At 37.4% G+C, this 16,997-nt stretch overlaps 1 protein-coding gene across 8 annotated transcripts in view; it reads right to left on the bottom strand.

Moving 5' to 3' along the window:
• RIPOR3 (RIPOR family member 3) overlaps positions 1–16,997 on the bottom strand; it is a 53,104-nt gene that overhangs the window by 35,046 nt on the left and 1,061 nt on the right. For 2 of the 8 annotated variants that reach the window (XM_026861954.1, XM_026861955.1), the window contains one exon: positions 8,784–8,852. The exons of 3 other annotated variants lie outside the window; for them this stretch is intronic. The gene's annotated coding sequence lies outside the window, so the exon portion shown is untranslated. Of the gene's footprint in view, positions 1–8,783; positions 9,221–11,673; positions 11,741–16,673; positions 16,753–16,997 lie in introns of those variants that run through there. 3 more of the 8 variants (XM_026861956.1, XM_026861961.1, XM_026861957.1) reach the window with 3 other exon arrangements.

Genomic DNA, 16,997 nt, shown 5'->3' with positions numbered 1-16,997 from the left:
ACATCGAGTTGATAGCCTAGGCAACAAGTGGCTGCATATCTCACTAAGATGGCAGCACCCGCTGCTCACTGGCCTCAGCAAGCAGTGGCTGCCTAACAAAATAAAAGCCAGTTTGAAATCAAGTAAATTATTAGTCACTATAGAAAATAAACACAGTGACTGAACACAAACTACCAAATGTCAGTCACTTCAGTGTCTAAGGATCATGTTTGTGATTCTGGATATGTTATGTGATCTAGGCAATTTGTCTTACGCTGCCTGATGCTCACTTTCTCCTTACATTTTTAGTCTACTGCTGTTAGTTTTATACACAATTTTATTTGCAAATATTGCATTAGCTTTACTTTGAAGGACAATAGAGTCATTTTATCTCCTTGTTGTGGAAACTGAACAGAGTTGATTTCATTTTGTATTATCACAACATAATCCTTTTCTCAGTATTAGAGGAGCTCAACATTTCACTGGAGGGACTGGAGCCTTGACCCTCAAATATGTGGCTTATATTCATGCCTATAGGGAGAATCCTCTTAGTAAGTGGATTTCTGCACAGCACATAGATTCTATTCTATAGCCACCTAGAATCTATGTCTTTTTAGAGCATGGGTTTATAAAATTCACTTCAGCTCCGTGACAGCCAAATTTGCTATTAATGTATATTAGTTTTATACCATTTCTATTGAAACTCAATTTTCACCGTACATAACCAAAATCAGTAGTAATTAAGTAGATGAGCATTTAGGGACTTTAGACACATTCTCTGGTCATACTTTCGAAATGATCCGTGATTCCAACTAATCATCTGATGTTTAAAAAAAAGTTTAAAGGTACTAAGTTACTCATTATACTTTCCTGAATTAATTATAAACTACACCACAATAACTGGTTTGCTGCTATAATTGCATCTGTGTTAGGGTTTTAGCTGATAGAAATATATATAGCAAACACTTAATAGGTGAAAAGACAACCCTAACATAATCACACCACAAAATTTCTAGCATAAGTCAAATTTAAGACTGATTTTGAAAACTGGGCTACATTTGTCTACCATCACAGTGATGGAATCACATTATTTTTCTTCCTCTCATTTATTTCAAAACTGAGGAACAATGGAATTAATTAACACTTCTGAATGCTTATGATGGGTGGTATCCATTTCAAAACACTTGTGGCAGACAATGGCATTTGAATCTTTCATGACACTGATAAAGAAAAAAAAAACAGACTGCCACAATGTATTACAATACTGCCAAACATTTTGAACAAAGTCTTAGGGCTGATCTGGGCCTGAACGACTGAAGCTTCTTGTGATTTCAATGTAGTGGAACAGGCTGGAAATGTCTAGACCTTGGCACTTACTTTGCAGCATTGGACATCTAAAGAATCCAGACCATTAAAATTAATGAAACTCCTGAGATGTGATAACATCATGACTCAGCCCTAATTACTCTAAAGGTAGATGTAATGAAGGCTGACTGAACAACGAATTAAGTGACCATCTTGTGTACAGCACAGTGTTGAATCCACTGGGAAAATACACACTATATTTAATCTTTGCTCTTGAGCATTCTTTGGAAAGACCATTGACCTCAGTAGCAATGTCTACTTTGCTAGATAAACATTCCAAATTTATGATTAAAAACCCTTAAATTTTAAGCATTTTTGTTCAATTGTTAGACAAACATTCTATTTATAAGGTTATTGGAAGAACTAAAAAAAAATTTCTGGTTATTTTTCTAGAGGTGAAAAGTCATTTAAATTAGGGACACAGAAAGTGCCCTTGACGCTACATCTCAGTATAGCTATTTAAACTTCAGATAAACCCTTTCTGTGGAAAGGATTCACAGCAGAATCTGAAAAGTTTAATATGTAATTCACTTTAACATAGGAATTCTGACCTGCAGATATCATTTATCTAGACCTGGTGTCTCACACCAACACACATAACCCATAAGTAGTCCACCACACAGACAGGGGATGAACCACTGCAGTTACAGATATGGAAAATATATGCTTGATATTTTGTTTTCATATGGTAAAACAGATTTGCAAAAATGGAGGTAATGGAGAAAAATAGCTGCCTGTCATGAGCTTTTGAAAATTTTCCCCTTAACACTTCTATCATTTATCTGTGAAGCACTACGAGGTAAATTCTGCTTCTCCCTTACATTTTTCCTGCTATCCCACCTCACCCCTACTCATCTCTTTCTCGCACCTTGTTCCTATAGTGGGAATAAAACAATGTAGACAGCTGAAGCTGTTCAGCCTTCTCTGCAGAAAAATGCAATCCATGCAGGAAAGCATCTCCTACCAGAGAGGTATGTTTAACTACCGTGCTGTAGGGTCCACTGGAGATAGCTGTTCAGAGCCATGAACAATCATTCTTCCACTCACATTCACCAGCCATATCTGCTGCTTTAAGACTGAGCAATGTGAGTGATTACACAGCAATTTTGCTGCAAGTGGAAGCTTTTTCTTCTCTACATAGCTGCACAGGTGTTCCACAGAACTCTTTGGCTTAAATGTGTTTAATTCAGACTATTAGATGGGTCCTTTACTTTGCACCAAACTTACATCTGATGGGTTTTATTTTTAAAATCTCAAATGATTCAGGAATATAATCCCATTCTCAAAAGTAATTTAGGCTCTTAGGAGCTAGTTCAATTCATTTTTAATAAGAATTACATTCATAGCTTATATTACTTAGAAAGATGGGGCTTCAGTGTGTAAGACATTTCAGTACTTTTGCAAATTTTATCTAGGCAGATTCAACTCTTAAGTATATATTTAAACACCGCGTTTCTGACATACTTTCCTCCTAGCCATATTCAAGCGATAAAAAGAAAATCAGATAAAGGGCTTTGATCCAAGTTATTGCTTTAGTCATTAGGCCTTTCTATAGCTTTTATGCCAGCTTCTGGAAATGAAGTTTTGGAGTCCAGGTTTCCTATGCAGCAATAAATTTAAATATCATAAGCAGTCCCCTCAGAGAGCTTCTCTGCTGGAGGTAGTGTCTCTGATGTAATCATTTCTAGTGCAGTTCTTTGAACACAGGACTCAACTTTCAAGTCCAAGATGACCTGTTTTTCAAGCCTGCAATTCAAAATGTTACTGTATTTCTAATTAGTTTTCATCTAAGAATACAGATCCAAGTTCTATTCTCAGTGACACTGGTGCACATCCAGAGGAAATTAATCAGTCATTTATTCCAGATTTCCAGTAGAATTGCAGCAGCAAATGTTGGCCTGCACTTAGTTAATGACCTGGAAACTATTTTTCAAGACATAATTTTGTGGTCAATTTTGTACTTCCCTCTAGTGGCAGCAGATATCAAACAAATGAAGCACAAAGGAGACCTTGTCACAGATCACACACTGATGTATTGTGCCTATTTCTTTCATGGAAATTTATTACTCGGAATCAAGGCTGGCTGTAAATCCCACCGTAACTTCTTGGTAATGTTGTAATATGAAGAGAATCAGTGATTGCACATAACCAAAATCCTCGTTTGCTTCCTTGGCCAGTATGTGGCATATTCATATAGCCACATGCAGCTTCTCCATGCTTGCCTACATCGTAGCTCTTCTAGTTGCTGTGAGTACTTTTGCACTGAGTTTTGCTTTCCTCCTCAGGGGAAGGCACAGAACAATTCACCCATTATCAGCTGATTTATGAGCACAGGGCTTGCTGCTAGCTCCTCTGGTTTCAATTTCAAAGTTGATGACAAACTTGCAAGCCTGAATCAGAGATTCAGGAATGTGGCAGGCTCCACATGCTAGCCTGACTTGCAGCTTTTTCAGCTTTGGCAGAATTTGAGTCTGCAGTTAGCTACACTATAATGAATACTTAAAAACAAATTCCTAACAAGAGAAGAAGCAGATGGCGTTGAGGGAGAGCAATTTACAAGTGATGAACAGGCTCTTCCATTTCTGACAAAGGAAAATTTGCCTAGCAGCAAGGCACTGAACCCTGCCAATTCTGTCCTTGAGAGGTTCCACCTCTCATTTGCCTTGTTTCCCCCAATCTATGCCTGAATGTATGGTTACAGATAGACTTATCAGGTGTGATCATGTCTCCATCCATCGGCTACTGCAGGAGCCTCCTAAAAGCCCATTTCCAGGTCAATTATGAAATAAAGAAAGTCTTTTATATAAGCGTTAGAGTTGTGGAAAGTCCCGTCTAAGCTTCAATAGAAACTACCATGATGGACACATATATGTTTTGATTATTACACTGAGAAGAATATAAAACCAAAACAGATGACAAACTTCCCATAATAGTGAAATTTTATATTCAACAGTATGTCAGATGTATTTTGATATCTTCAGAAACTGAAGTCTATGAATCTCAATATACCGGTATATGTCCTGGGGAATGCTTCTGAAGTGGGAGACACTATCTGGCATTTAGCTGTCTCATCAAGAAAATTGTGTCTCCATTAAGTATTAAACCATTAAGTCAACTTTGTATGGCAACCATGTTTTATTCCCATAAAGGTTACCAAGAAAATCTTGTGCCACAGAAGTTGCTAAGTTAGGATCAGTATCTCAAAGAACACTGGAAAAAGAGGAAAAGTATACAAAATGTCATAAAAGAGGGAAATAGGAGGGAGAAAAGGTATATGTTTTAAAGTAATGTATTTTCTTTAATGCTGAGTAGACACAGTTCTTTTCCCAGTCAATATTTCCACCACTGATCAGTAAATCTTGGTACCTATTTAATATAATGAAAAAGGGTCTATTTTTCAGAAAGAGATACCAAAATCAAGACAACTGAGAATGTCTCTCACTGGCCAGTTAACAGTCAAAGCATCAAAAAATTATTTGATGTGTTCAAACTTTTTATCTAGGCTGAATTTGCTCTGTATCATCTAACACAGGCTTGAACTTGTATTTTCTAACAAATTAGGGTAGCTGTCATAGCAATCCTAACAGTGTGTTCTGTACTAATGTTCCCTTTCTGTAGACACTCCACAAGCATGTAAACTTTACTTGTGGAAAAAAAACAAGAACCTTTGAATATATGTGAATATATCTGTACTCCCCCCTCCATTTCTTACCAATTCCTAATGCATAAGCTCTGACATTCATGACCCACATTTTTAATGCTGTTATTCTCTGCTTTTATTTGGTTTGGGTTTGTTTTTAATGAGGTGAACTTTTGCACAGCCCAACTCTAGCTCCTATAAAATCTGTGTCTTAAATGGCCAGATTTAGTGATTTTTGTATGGAAAAAAAAAAAAAAAAAAAAAAAAAAAAATGTACTTGGAAACAGATGTTTTACCCCCTTTAAACTGAACTAATGAGGACAGGAATATGGAACAGATAGGTCAGGAAAACTTCTGTCTAGATTTTGAATTTGGAATTATGGAAAGAGTAAAGACTGGTGCTTCCACAAAAGGGCAGGGGAGAAGGATGGTAATTCCACTGATGATGAAAATTTGCACTGCTACACTAGCTTCAAGGCACTTCCACTTCACAGCCCTGATCATCCCAATGGCAGTTCTATCCACCTAACTCACACAAGTATCCCATAGAGAGCAGGCCAGATCCTTAGTTTATATGAGCTGCCCTAACTCTATTTAAATCAATCTATTTACAGTAGTCCAGGATTTGGCTCTGTGCCTCCTTCGCATTTAGCAGGTGTGACTCTAAATCACTTATTTCAAGAATTCTGTAAAACATAAAATAGACCAATTATTTAGGATCAGGTGCTGTTAAAACTATAACTTCTGATAGAAATCTGACTAAACATGAAAATTTTTAAAATTAATTTTGCCCATCAGTGTGTTCTTAAAATATAAAGTGTATTCTGCTACTAATTCAGAAATAGATAAGGTTTTTAGGACCATCTTCTCTGCCCAATCTTGCTCCCATCAAAGTCACTGGGAGCGTTGCCATAACTTCAGAGAGAGAATGAACAAGACCTTTGTAGTCTTGATTTGGCGCTCACACTGGAAAAATGCATTAGTGATGGCTTTCTGTAGAAAAGATTAATCAGGTTTTCCCTCTTGTTCCTAGATTAAGCTTTTTAAAAAATTATTCTTGATTTGTCTTTATATGCTCTTCATCAGTACACTCCCTTGCAGTACAGAGCGGGTCCCTTGCACTAAGCCACAGCAGCAAAAAAACCCCTTCTGCTGTACAAGGCTTTGTGAGACACAGTCATTACATGCAGAGGAAACTGGGTTTAGTGAGGCCCTAGTTACCCTGGGGACTACCATTATATAAATTATTAATAATAAAAATAAACATTGGCTAGCTTGAACTTCTCTTCATTTCCTTACAGCTTATTTTTGTGACGGAATTAGCTAAATAAAGCCCACTTGAAAGAACGCTTAATTGCAAACTATCCAAATAAAACAAAATGGAACTAATTGGTTGTTCAATACTAAACATTCAAAACAAGATGGCTTTGGAAACAGCCGAAGGACTAATGTATATTAGGATATATATGGTGAATCACGCAGTTAAGCAAAATGCAGTCTAAACTGGACAACATTCACTTTTAATCCAGAGATTCAAGTTTTGGCAGTCTGGTTCTGCCTAGAAGACAGTTTTGGATTATTTCAAGCCTAAACAGAATCATAGCAATAGTCTTTTGAAAGAGTCAAACTTGTGTACTGACTTCTGGATGCAGTTTGCCCAGGAAAGACTACAAAATCTACAATGATCATTATCCCATGGAGCGCCCCTTAAACCTATTTCAGCCTAAAAAGATAGCTTAGCAAAAATTACGGTCTGAAGTGTTTTTTCTAAAGCAGTTATCCTCCTGGAAGTTGGGTAGGGAGAGCTCACATAAACAGTTCTGACAACACATCTCTGAAGGACAGTGGTGATGCCTTCCATCAGAATAACTGATTGCAGATCTGTCTTGGCCTTTATAAACTTTCAGCCCTATGTTATTGTTACTGCTATTTAATTCAAATATTTCACAGTCAGCAAATAGAAAGAATCTGTTTGGGCATGTGAAAGCTTCCTTTTCATATTCATTAAAGGTTAATACAGTTGCCATACTTATTTCTTAAATCAGAAGTATTTCTAGCAAGACTAGAAAATGATCTCTCTAATGTGACTGAAATTTACAAACAAGAAAAAAAATTTCTACATTAGAAAGGCACAAGAAGTAGATAAGTTATAACCAAAATCATACAGTAAAAATAATTTTAAACAATTAGTGGTAGAATAATTTTTATTTGGAGGACCACTGTGTGCTGTGACATGAAATCAGACTAGTGGTAAGCCATTAAAAGTGCACTGCCTAATCAGCCACATGTTTACTTTCCCACTTATCAATAACTGACACTAACAAGACTTCTGACAGAGATAATAAATTCCTGGAAATGGCAGGCTCTTCTACATCACCCAGCCCAAGCACAAGAGAGCTACTCACTGGAAAGAAAAAAAAAAAAAAAAAGGCAGACATAACTGGAAGCGCTAAGCAGGATCAGTTGAGCTCAAACCACTCCAACGTTTAGGCCAAAACCTAATCTAATTTTAAGGTCCCTTGAAATGTTATGAATATCATGAACAAACATGGCAAGAGACACTCATGAAAATGCGTTTCAGTTTTGTGCACAAAAAAATCAATCGGCTAAATCAGTCAGCTCTCTGTCTTAAACTTCTTCAAAGACTGTGAACCCAACTGTTTGTTCCCTGAGGACTCAAAGCTTTTACTGCAACTAGCAGTCACATCTGCTTAGTGTTTCGTATTTTTCACCATCACAAGGAGTTTTTCTTAAACCTTGGACTGGTTTACTTAGCATCTATGTGTAAGTACAACAATAAAACTCCAACAGAAGAGATAACTGAGGTCTTCTGCCAGTTTGTTTCTACCTCCCTCCCCAAAAGACACAGGCAACCCTGGCAAAAAGAGTATTCTTTTATGAGTATTTTGCCAGCATAGCTAAATCTTTATAGGTTTCATTTTTTAACATTCCTCTTAGCACTCACAGCTATGCCAGAAACTTTGTAACATAGAACTATACAGCTATACAGCTACAAGAAAACTTTGTTGTTTAATACATCTAGTAGAGTTTTGAAAGGTATTAGTAGTCTGCAGATAATGTAAAAAAATCCTTCAATGTGAACACTGTCTGTGTATCTATACTACCAGCACCTCATTGCTGCCAGAATATTGGTATTATTTATACAAAAGTTCTCCTAGAATGAATGGAGCAACTTGGCAAGCCTGTGCTTTCTATCAGCCTAGTTAAAACTGTCACTCAGACCTAAAACAATTAGTACTAACACATGCACAAGATTACTGTGCAACTATAACTGCTTCTATACTTGCATCTTTTGCTAATTCAGCCATGTTGGTAAAAGAAACAATTTTCACAGTCCTTACCCAATTTAGCTGAGGGCAGGAATCTGTAATATAGACAGGGACTTAATAGCTGTAGAGAGGGGCTTATTATGTGTGTCTGTAGATACTACAAGGGCTTTGCTAATACAGATGTACTGATATAAAGCATCAGGAAAAAGAATAAATTGTATTAGCATACAACTGCCATATCGATATAGCTGCTGAAGCTTTTAATTGCTTCTGCAATAAATGTCATATGTCTACATCATTAAAAAAAACCCTCAACTGAGACAAAATTACAGCAGTACTACATTTAAGCACAGACAAAAGGCTAGTATGGCTACATGGCAAGTGTAGAACAACTACAATTCTCAGTTTATAAAAAAATCTGTGGGTAAGTCCTTCCTGCCTCATAAAACAAGATTTATTTTTGTGATGGAAATTGACTTAGTCTACATTACCCAGACTCTATTACTTACCTCTGAGCCAATTATAATTGAGACCACTCTTGCAGAATAGGATCGTGCCACTTGACAAAACTGGGTCCCCTGAAAGGAAGTTCTCTTAGTTGCCTTTCAACACGGAAGCAGTGAATTGTAATGCTAACATGCACACTGACTCAAGAGTGTGAAGAGCTCTTCCCCAAGATGAATGAGCAAAAGACTTAAGGTATCAATCAGTTCACCATACATACTGATCCTTAGTTCATCAGCTCCCCCAAACAACAGCCACCTTCAGAATGTGGTATGTAGGGAAATGTCAGGCAGGTTTTCATTAAGTTATAGATACTAGAGCTGCAGAGAGACCTAACATGAAAATGGATGGCCAAATGCATAGTCTATGTTCCCACAGGTGTTGCTTGATTGGTAATTTGAGGAGTCCTGGTAATGGATGAGATCACCAGCAAAGAACTTTAAATTTCTGGACAACACATAGGCAAAACAGTTAAGTATCACACCGTTATGATGACTCCAGTGGTATCAAAGGCACTGTGTGTGTACTGATCTGCTTTTTTGGCATTAGGCACGATTTGTGAAAGACATAATCATCACGCATCTTGCCAGATGAGCCTGAGATGGCAGCAGTGTCCAGAATGCTGAAAGGTGCTATAAGCACAACAGTGATACGCCTTCCCGTTAATGAGGAACCATGCCTGGCTGGAGAGGCAGTAGATAGAACAGTATGTCCCTGTGATGTTCTGTGTCCCCTGGCAGATTTCCCACACTTGCAATATGATCCTCCAAACACCAGTGCATGGATCATTGATCTTATGAACTCACATTTGTGAGCCTCTACAGAACTGTCATAGAGAATGTACAGCTCAGAGAACGTCCTGGCAGAAAATCACTCTTGGGTGATCTTCAAAATTCAGAAATGGCCATTCAGATACAAAATATACATGTTGACAAGTGATTCCAACAATATACTAATTCAGATCCAGAATTAAATCCAGATCCTGACACAGTTACAGCAGCAATGGCAGACAATGTATTCAATGTTATAATAGAAAAATGGTGTTTTGCTCCATATGACTTGGCTTACTCAAGTGAAATATTTTACAATAAACTGCAGTTTTACTGTATTGTAAAGATAATCTGACAATTACAGGCCAAAATATACTTGCTTATTGCTTTAAATGAAACTAAAAGCAGTCAAATTCATACACATATGGGGGAAAGATTCATCAGGTATTACCACAGCTGTGAAGAAAACAAGCTAGGCTGGGCAGACAGAAATTATGTCTGGACTGGAGATCTTACCAGAAGATGCAGTATATACTCTCATCCAAGGCCTTCTCCTGCAAGGCACATACTCTTTTGACTTGTGTTTTTGTTCTTGAAGAACCCAAGCTCAAGCAATTTTGAGATATATCACACTGCTACTTACTTGTTTTGCAGTTCTGATGTTTGTTTGCAAGCAGCTGGGATGCCTACACTGATTTTTTAAGGTTATTTAAATTCTTTTTTATTTGTTAACAAATTATGTTGGTTGCACAACACATTGGCATGTGAACACTTCAGAAAAAGGGAGGGGCACAACTCAGCCTCAGTGGAATTAGGAACAAGATCCAATGACTTCAGCAGAGTTACACAAAGGATAGTTCTATTGTTTCAGTGGGAGTTGTGGTTAATCAAAGTAGTATTTCCCGTCAGCTTTCTACATGCAGGACTCTCTTCAAAGGTGGCATTACCTTCGAGATCACTGTGTGGGCTTCCATTTCAGACAATGAATAACAAAAGTCTAGTGACAGACTTTCATAAAGTTTGGGCATATGCTATTGTACTAAAGGCATGAAAAAAGACACACAGTTCAGCATGCTGAAGCTGTGATGTTCCTGATGGAATTAAACCAATGCATTTTTAGACATGATCCATCCATTTTAATCGCTCTTCTGTTTTGTCTTCTATTGTAAAAAACAGGTAACTTGCTACAGATCAGTTACCTTCAAAAGTTTAGAAAAGTCTGTGTACAGATCAAGTATTAGCCACATTTTCACACAGTTACCCAGTGTGTACACTGTATTGCAATAATTGCTCAAACAGCTGCATATGCATTTGGAATATCTCTGTGTGTCAAATCTTTCTGAAAACCCTGGCCTGCTATTTTAACTTTACAGATCTCATCAAACAAAATCCTTCCTTATAATCTGAAGAAATGTTCTAATCTCTTCTTGTAAAATTTCAATTATATAATGCCAAAATTGCAGAAATTCAGCACATAGGTAAACTGCAGGTTATTTACATTGTATTATGTCTGCACTAGTAGGAATATAAACCTATTGATGCTAACACTAAAGCAGTAAACATTAAGATTCTAAAACACGTTGAATTCTTTGAATTGCCTCCCTGTTTATCTGTTGAGTCCCAGTATTGGAGAATGATTTTTCCCTCTTCAAGTCTGTGGCAATTTAAATAATAAAACAGAGGTTATTTAAGTGCAGAGAATTATGGAAAAAATCTAAGTGGAAAGTACGTATTTTTAAAATGCACTTGAATAACTCAAATGCAGCTAAACTGACATTATTCAGACTTTCCAGTCTTATTCAATACTGGATTGAAACCAAACACAAGAAATTTCAGGCCCAAAGGACATTTTAATGAAAATTATAAGTACCTATATTTCTAGTTTACAATGTCTGTCTGGGAAAGCTCTACTGCCTAAAGAAAGACTAACCTATCTTCTCATGGGATCAAACAAAAGGGATGTGAACTAATTAAGGGGATGTTTGGATCAGCTTGCAAACGTAGGGACTGATTCAGCCCCGAAGAGCACCCAAACCTGAAACCTGGATTCAAATTTCTGTGGTCTTCTAGCGAAATATGGATGCAGATTCAGATTCAAATTTTACACTGAAAGTTCATTTCTAACCTGTGCAGACACAAGCTCTAGGCCCAGCTCTGCATTCCTTCCACACCCAGAATTGGAGTTCAGCCTGAATAAGGAATGCAAGAGAGAAATTAATTTCTTATCTTTATGGCAGATCTTGTTTGGTGGTGTACATGCCCATGAACCTGTCAAAACTCAAATGTGTGACATGGTATGCAGTCTGGTCCTGAAACTGATAGATTTCAAAAGATTACTCTTATAGGACACTTAAAATAAGGTAAAACTATTTTCGTAAGTATAAGTAACTGCTCCTAACTCTAGAATACCTGGATATATTCTGATACTTCTACAGTTTTCATCAACAGAAAAGTAAAGATCCCAGATTTGTACAAAAAATGAGTAACAAAGGGAATAAAGTATATATTTCCAAACTGAGGGGCATTTAAAATTATGGCTATGTGAAGAAAGATTTTTAAAAAATTCACAGGGGGAAAATACTAAACAGATAAACAAACAAGCAAATAATAAAAGAAGGCTTCTAACATTGTATGTCCATTATCTTCCAAAATAACACAGTAGCATTATGCATATGGCAAAATACTTCTATCACTCCAAAGAGACACCAACTTCACCCTGGCTTTTGATAAGATAAATGCAATTATGTTTCCTTCAGCTACCCAGCCAGCAGTATTTCAAAATTTGCAGGGAAAAAGACCTTCCAAATGCACGAATGATAAAGAACTGTGAAACAAGTCTCTTTATGGGTGGATCTTGGCCTTTTTTAAATTATCCCAGGTTTTTCAGTCAAGTTTATACAAGAAATGCCCACCAATGTAAGATATTGATGCTGTATTTTATGATATGTCTAAGATAAAATTGAAATCCTAGTGCAGATACAATTCTATCGGGATTTTTGTTAGTTTAAATTAATTTGGTCAAAAACGAGCATAAATTGCACAAGCAAAATCTCTTTTTGCAAATACTAGATGTATCCACATCTGGTGAGTTTCTGACACAATTATTACATGAACCAACCTGTTCTGTTGTAGCTGTGGCCTTCCTGGATGTTTTTCTTGTTATTCTACCCCAAACAGTATGCAAAACTGTATGATAAAGATGCCCTTCTGTGGCCAAAAAAGTGAAAAGGGGATATTAAAGTAATATATGTTGCATTTTGTTCAGACAATTATTTTCATAACAGTTGAGAAAAGGATATGTTGAATAGAGTATCCTGTGGCAACTGTTCTGAGAAAAAGAAATTCTAGCTAAAATCAAGGGCTTTGGCTGCTTTAAGGCTTCCAAGGCAAGATTAAATCAAAATATTTCCTATATACATTCTCTCTTTTCATCAGCATGTCAATTGTAGTAAGAATGTGCTACTAATTCTCAGCATCAAAATCTGAGATAATGTTTCCTTACTTTCACAGAAACAAGTATTACTGGAAGTATTTTCCAAAGCATGTTGCAAGTGGAGCTAAGTAAATCAGCTAGGATACTGCACACTTTTCAAGGAAAAGGTTTCTAAAAATGAGTCAGGATTTAATAAAAAAATGTCTCTGAGGTATGTAACTCATGCCCATAATAGAATATTTTGCAATTTTCAACCCTGTATAGAGAATTTTAAAATGCTAACAGATGTATGAAACAAAAAAGCAAAATTGTCCCTTATTCTCTGCCGTGCACACATACACCACACAGAGAAACCAGTGAGAGGCTCTCTAAAACATTTTCCACTAGAAAGACAATTTGCTCGCAACTCCTTCTCCCCTTAAATTGTTTCTGTGGCAACACATCTGGTGCTGTAATTCTGGGCCAGAACATTAACTATCCTGAAAGAAGAAAGTTATGTTGTTGTTCTGGTCTGCAAGAATGTGAAGCAGAGAGAGATCTGCAAATACATGCAATCAGATAACCCTTTTCGCCTTCATGGGCGGACAGAGTATTAGCTACCAATATTTAAGCATAGCTTAGAATTACAAGTTTTAAAGTGTTTCTATTAGAGAAAACTCTTGTGGTGAGCACACATACTATGAACCAGCTTTCTTTAAACAAAATGATGAGTACTTTGTTACCACTGTTTCTAACATCTGAAATAAGTGAGGAAAGTATTCAGGTAAGAGGAACGAGGTTCGTTCCCTAGTCATAAATAGAACTCCTCCTACATAATGGAGAAATATTGATACTGATTTCTTATCATCTCCCCAGTACTATGTAAACATCACTGTATTATCACCATTTTATAGATGAAATATGTCAGGAGCACATTAGGCCAAGATGTCTGAAGTGTCTGTTAAATTCAGATGCCCCTATTATTAGTTACCCAGACCGAAACACGCAGCCCTTGACTCTCTGAGTGCTTGAGGACCAATAGATTTTACGGGTCTTACTTGAAATTATATCAACCTATTGATGTTTAATTTAAGTCTTGGAAAATCCAGCTTGAGCATGCCAGCATTCTCACAATTTGTAGTCTGAACAATTTATTCATAGAGAAAGGAAAGAAAAACAAGAATAAAAGCTTTCTGGCCAAATTCAGTTTGCTAAGTCAACAAGTGAACAGTTTTTTTAATCACTAATAATCTTGACAAGTCAGTCTGAAATCTTAAAGTCATACTATATGACTATAATCCAATGAAAGTTATTATGGGTATTTTACTGTGCAACTGAGATTGACACCTCAAGATACAAACTCTACTATGGATCTTTACTCATGATACAAGGGCCAGAGCAATTTGCAAAGGCTACTGCATCCACTTAACTCAGCCTGGAGGAGCAAGAATGAAAAAAATAATGAAAGTGGATTTTTGCCACTCTGTCAAGCAGAGCAGGGATGAATTCATGGAAATAATGCATCGGATGAATAACAAAATATGACTGAAACAGTTACTTTTACAATAATAATTGCATTTTAAGTTCCTCATGAAACAGATTTTATTAATTTGAAACAGCTAAATTCAAATCTAGATCAGTTACATATAAATCGGTTTGATAACTACACTCACAGTATTTTCTGTATTAGTGGCAAAGAAGCCAAGATCATCTTGGTGTTTTGACCCTCTAAATTACTAATGGATTAAATGTAGATTGGCTGAAAATCAAGTTTTTTCCCTAAAATGTTGACCTGAATAAAAATTATGTTTTTCAGGCATTCTGTCTTTGAAGACATACTGGTTTAAAACAATCTGTGCTGAGGGAGAATAAACTGGCAACAGAAATGGAAAAGTTGAAAAAAGTGGATGAAACTGGTATTTCATAAATATGTATGTCCCTTTTGTACTTCTGGAGGCACCATCTTATGATCAGAATTAAACCCAGGACCCTGAGCACCTGTAGTCATTAAAGGCTGGCTGATGTCCTTTGCAAGACTTGCTGTCTGTATAATTTTGGATTGTCACCAGCCAATCACCTTCCCAATTCCAGTTTTGGCCAGTAACAGTTCTGGTAATTCAACTCTGTCAGTTCCCTTTTTCTCAACCTTTTGGCTAAGATTGAGTGTGTATATTTAACTAATATTAAACCTACTATTTTACATAAAATATCTCCTTCACTTCCAATCTAGCCTTTCCATTTATGTCATCCAAATGGCATAATTAACAAACCTTCTGAGACAGTTCTCACTCCCTTGCTTTATTTTGTATAGTTTTCTATACACAGAACTCCATTTTATCCTGATGCACTATGACTCCACATTATCACTCCTCAAAGCCCCAAAAAAGAGACAAATTAAAATCATAACATTCCCTTCCCTGTAGACTGAGTCTAGTTTCCCTTCCTAGCCACAGTGGCTCTATACCACTTCTCAGGTTCTTTATGAGGATATTGCAAAGGAATATTTGTGAAGGAATAAAGTGATCAGAATAAACTGGTAGTACAGGGGCCCAACTCCCTGACTGAATTGCTCCTAAGGAACCCAGGGCTAGAGGGAAGAGCAACTGTATGGCTGCTCTTTGTCTTGACAGAAGGAAATCATCTCATCTTTATACTACCCCTTAGGGAATACCATTACATAACTCACTGTTTGGCCTATATTTCCCCATTCTTGGCTCCACACTGTTAACAGAAACACCACTGCTTCACTACAGTTGCTGACTGACTTGAGGACCGAGCACTAGATAGGGAAGCAGGACTTGTCATTGCAGGGGAGCCCTTTAATTCTTCTAAACAGTATCCAGACTCTAATTGGAGGAAAAATTTACCAAGCTAGTTGTTCACTACCATATTGCATGTGTTGTATCTCATACAAGTTTCTCTCTAGACCTGGGGCATAAAGTAGGCTTGGCCTGTCATTCAATAGCAGTTCCATCCCATTTTGGCAGGTTTTGTGCAGCTTTTTCTCCACTACTACATGTGGTGCTTATGTCATTCGCTCTGCAGAATTTAGAGCAGCAGCATGTAAGTGATCAACTGCATGAGAAATGAATACAGCAGAGAAGCTTCTAATATGCAGATTCCCTTAGACACATTTTTCTCAGATGTATCTCTCCATTCAACATGAAATGTTCCCTCAGATACATTTTGCATTGTTTACTACCCTTACAAATGATCTTCCTCTGCTTTTGTTTTAATTAACATCTTTCCAAAAAGAATATGTAATGCCCTCATTAAGAGGTGTAGTTCCATTTTACAGCTGTGAAAACACAGGTAGAGGCAGATTAAGTTTTGATCCCAACAAAGGAAATGACTGAATCAGGAGTTTTGAGTACTGGTGCTGTACTATGACTCTGGTTCAATACTCAAGAAATGGCTCAAGAAATATGTAACCTTATTTTTCAAATTCCTTCAAGTTTCTTTGGTTGATGAACAACTCAATTTCCATATGGCCCAATGTATTTAAAACACTTTTTAAAAGGGGAAATTAAACTCTGTCTGAAGCAAAACGTAACTGGGCTATGACCCAAAACCTCAATTCGTATTTATGAGCAAATAAAATGTAATCTCTGCACAGACAAAAAGAGTTAACTAAAACAGAACCAGCCTACACAACGACACCTCCAAAACACAAACCCTGCAGGATGGCATAAGCCTTGTCCTGCTCCTCTTACTTTTCCACCTGCTCCAGCCAGGCGTTCACCTCCCAGGGGCTTCCTGGGTGTTTCCCGGCGGGAATGCTTTCACCCCTGGATAACAAGCTGCCGGTCCAGCCTCTGTGGGAATATCAGCATCCTTCGAAGCTTGTAAGCTGACAGATGCCCGCGGACTCCTAAGGAGCCTGCCCCCCCCCATAGGTGACATGCCCCCCACCGGTGCCCTGCAGCTCTCACCTACCGATGCGGTGCCGGTGCCTCCCCGCTGCCCCGCAAGGCCGGGACACCGTGTCTCTGCCGGTGCCCGAAGCGCCGTCACCGACGCGCCCTGGCCCCGCACCT

The sequence above is a fragment of the Athene cunicularia genome (genome assembly GCF_003259725.1).
Source record: "Athene cunicularia isolate RWA chromosome 20 unlocalized genomic scaffold, athCun1 chr20_part1, whole genome shotgun sequence".
NCBI classification, from domain to species: domain Eukaryota; kingdom Metazoa; phylum Chordata; class Aves; order Strigiformes; family Strigidae; genus Athene; species Athene cunicularia.
Note: the sequence above shows the minus strand (reverse complement) of the source record. Positions and strands in the feature narration are given on the sequence as shown.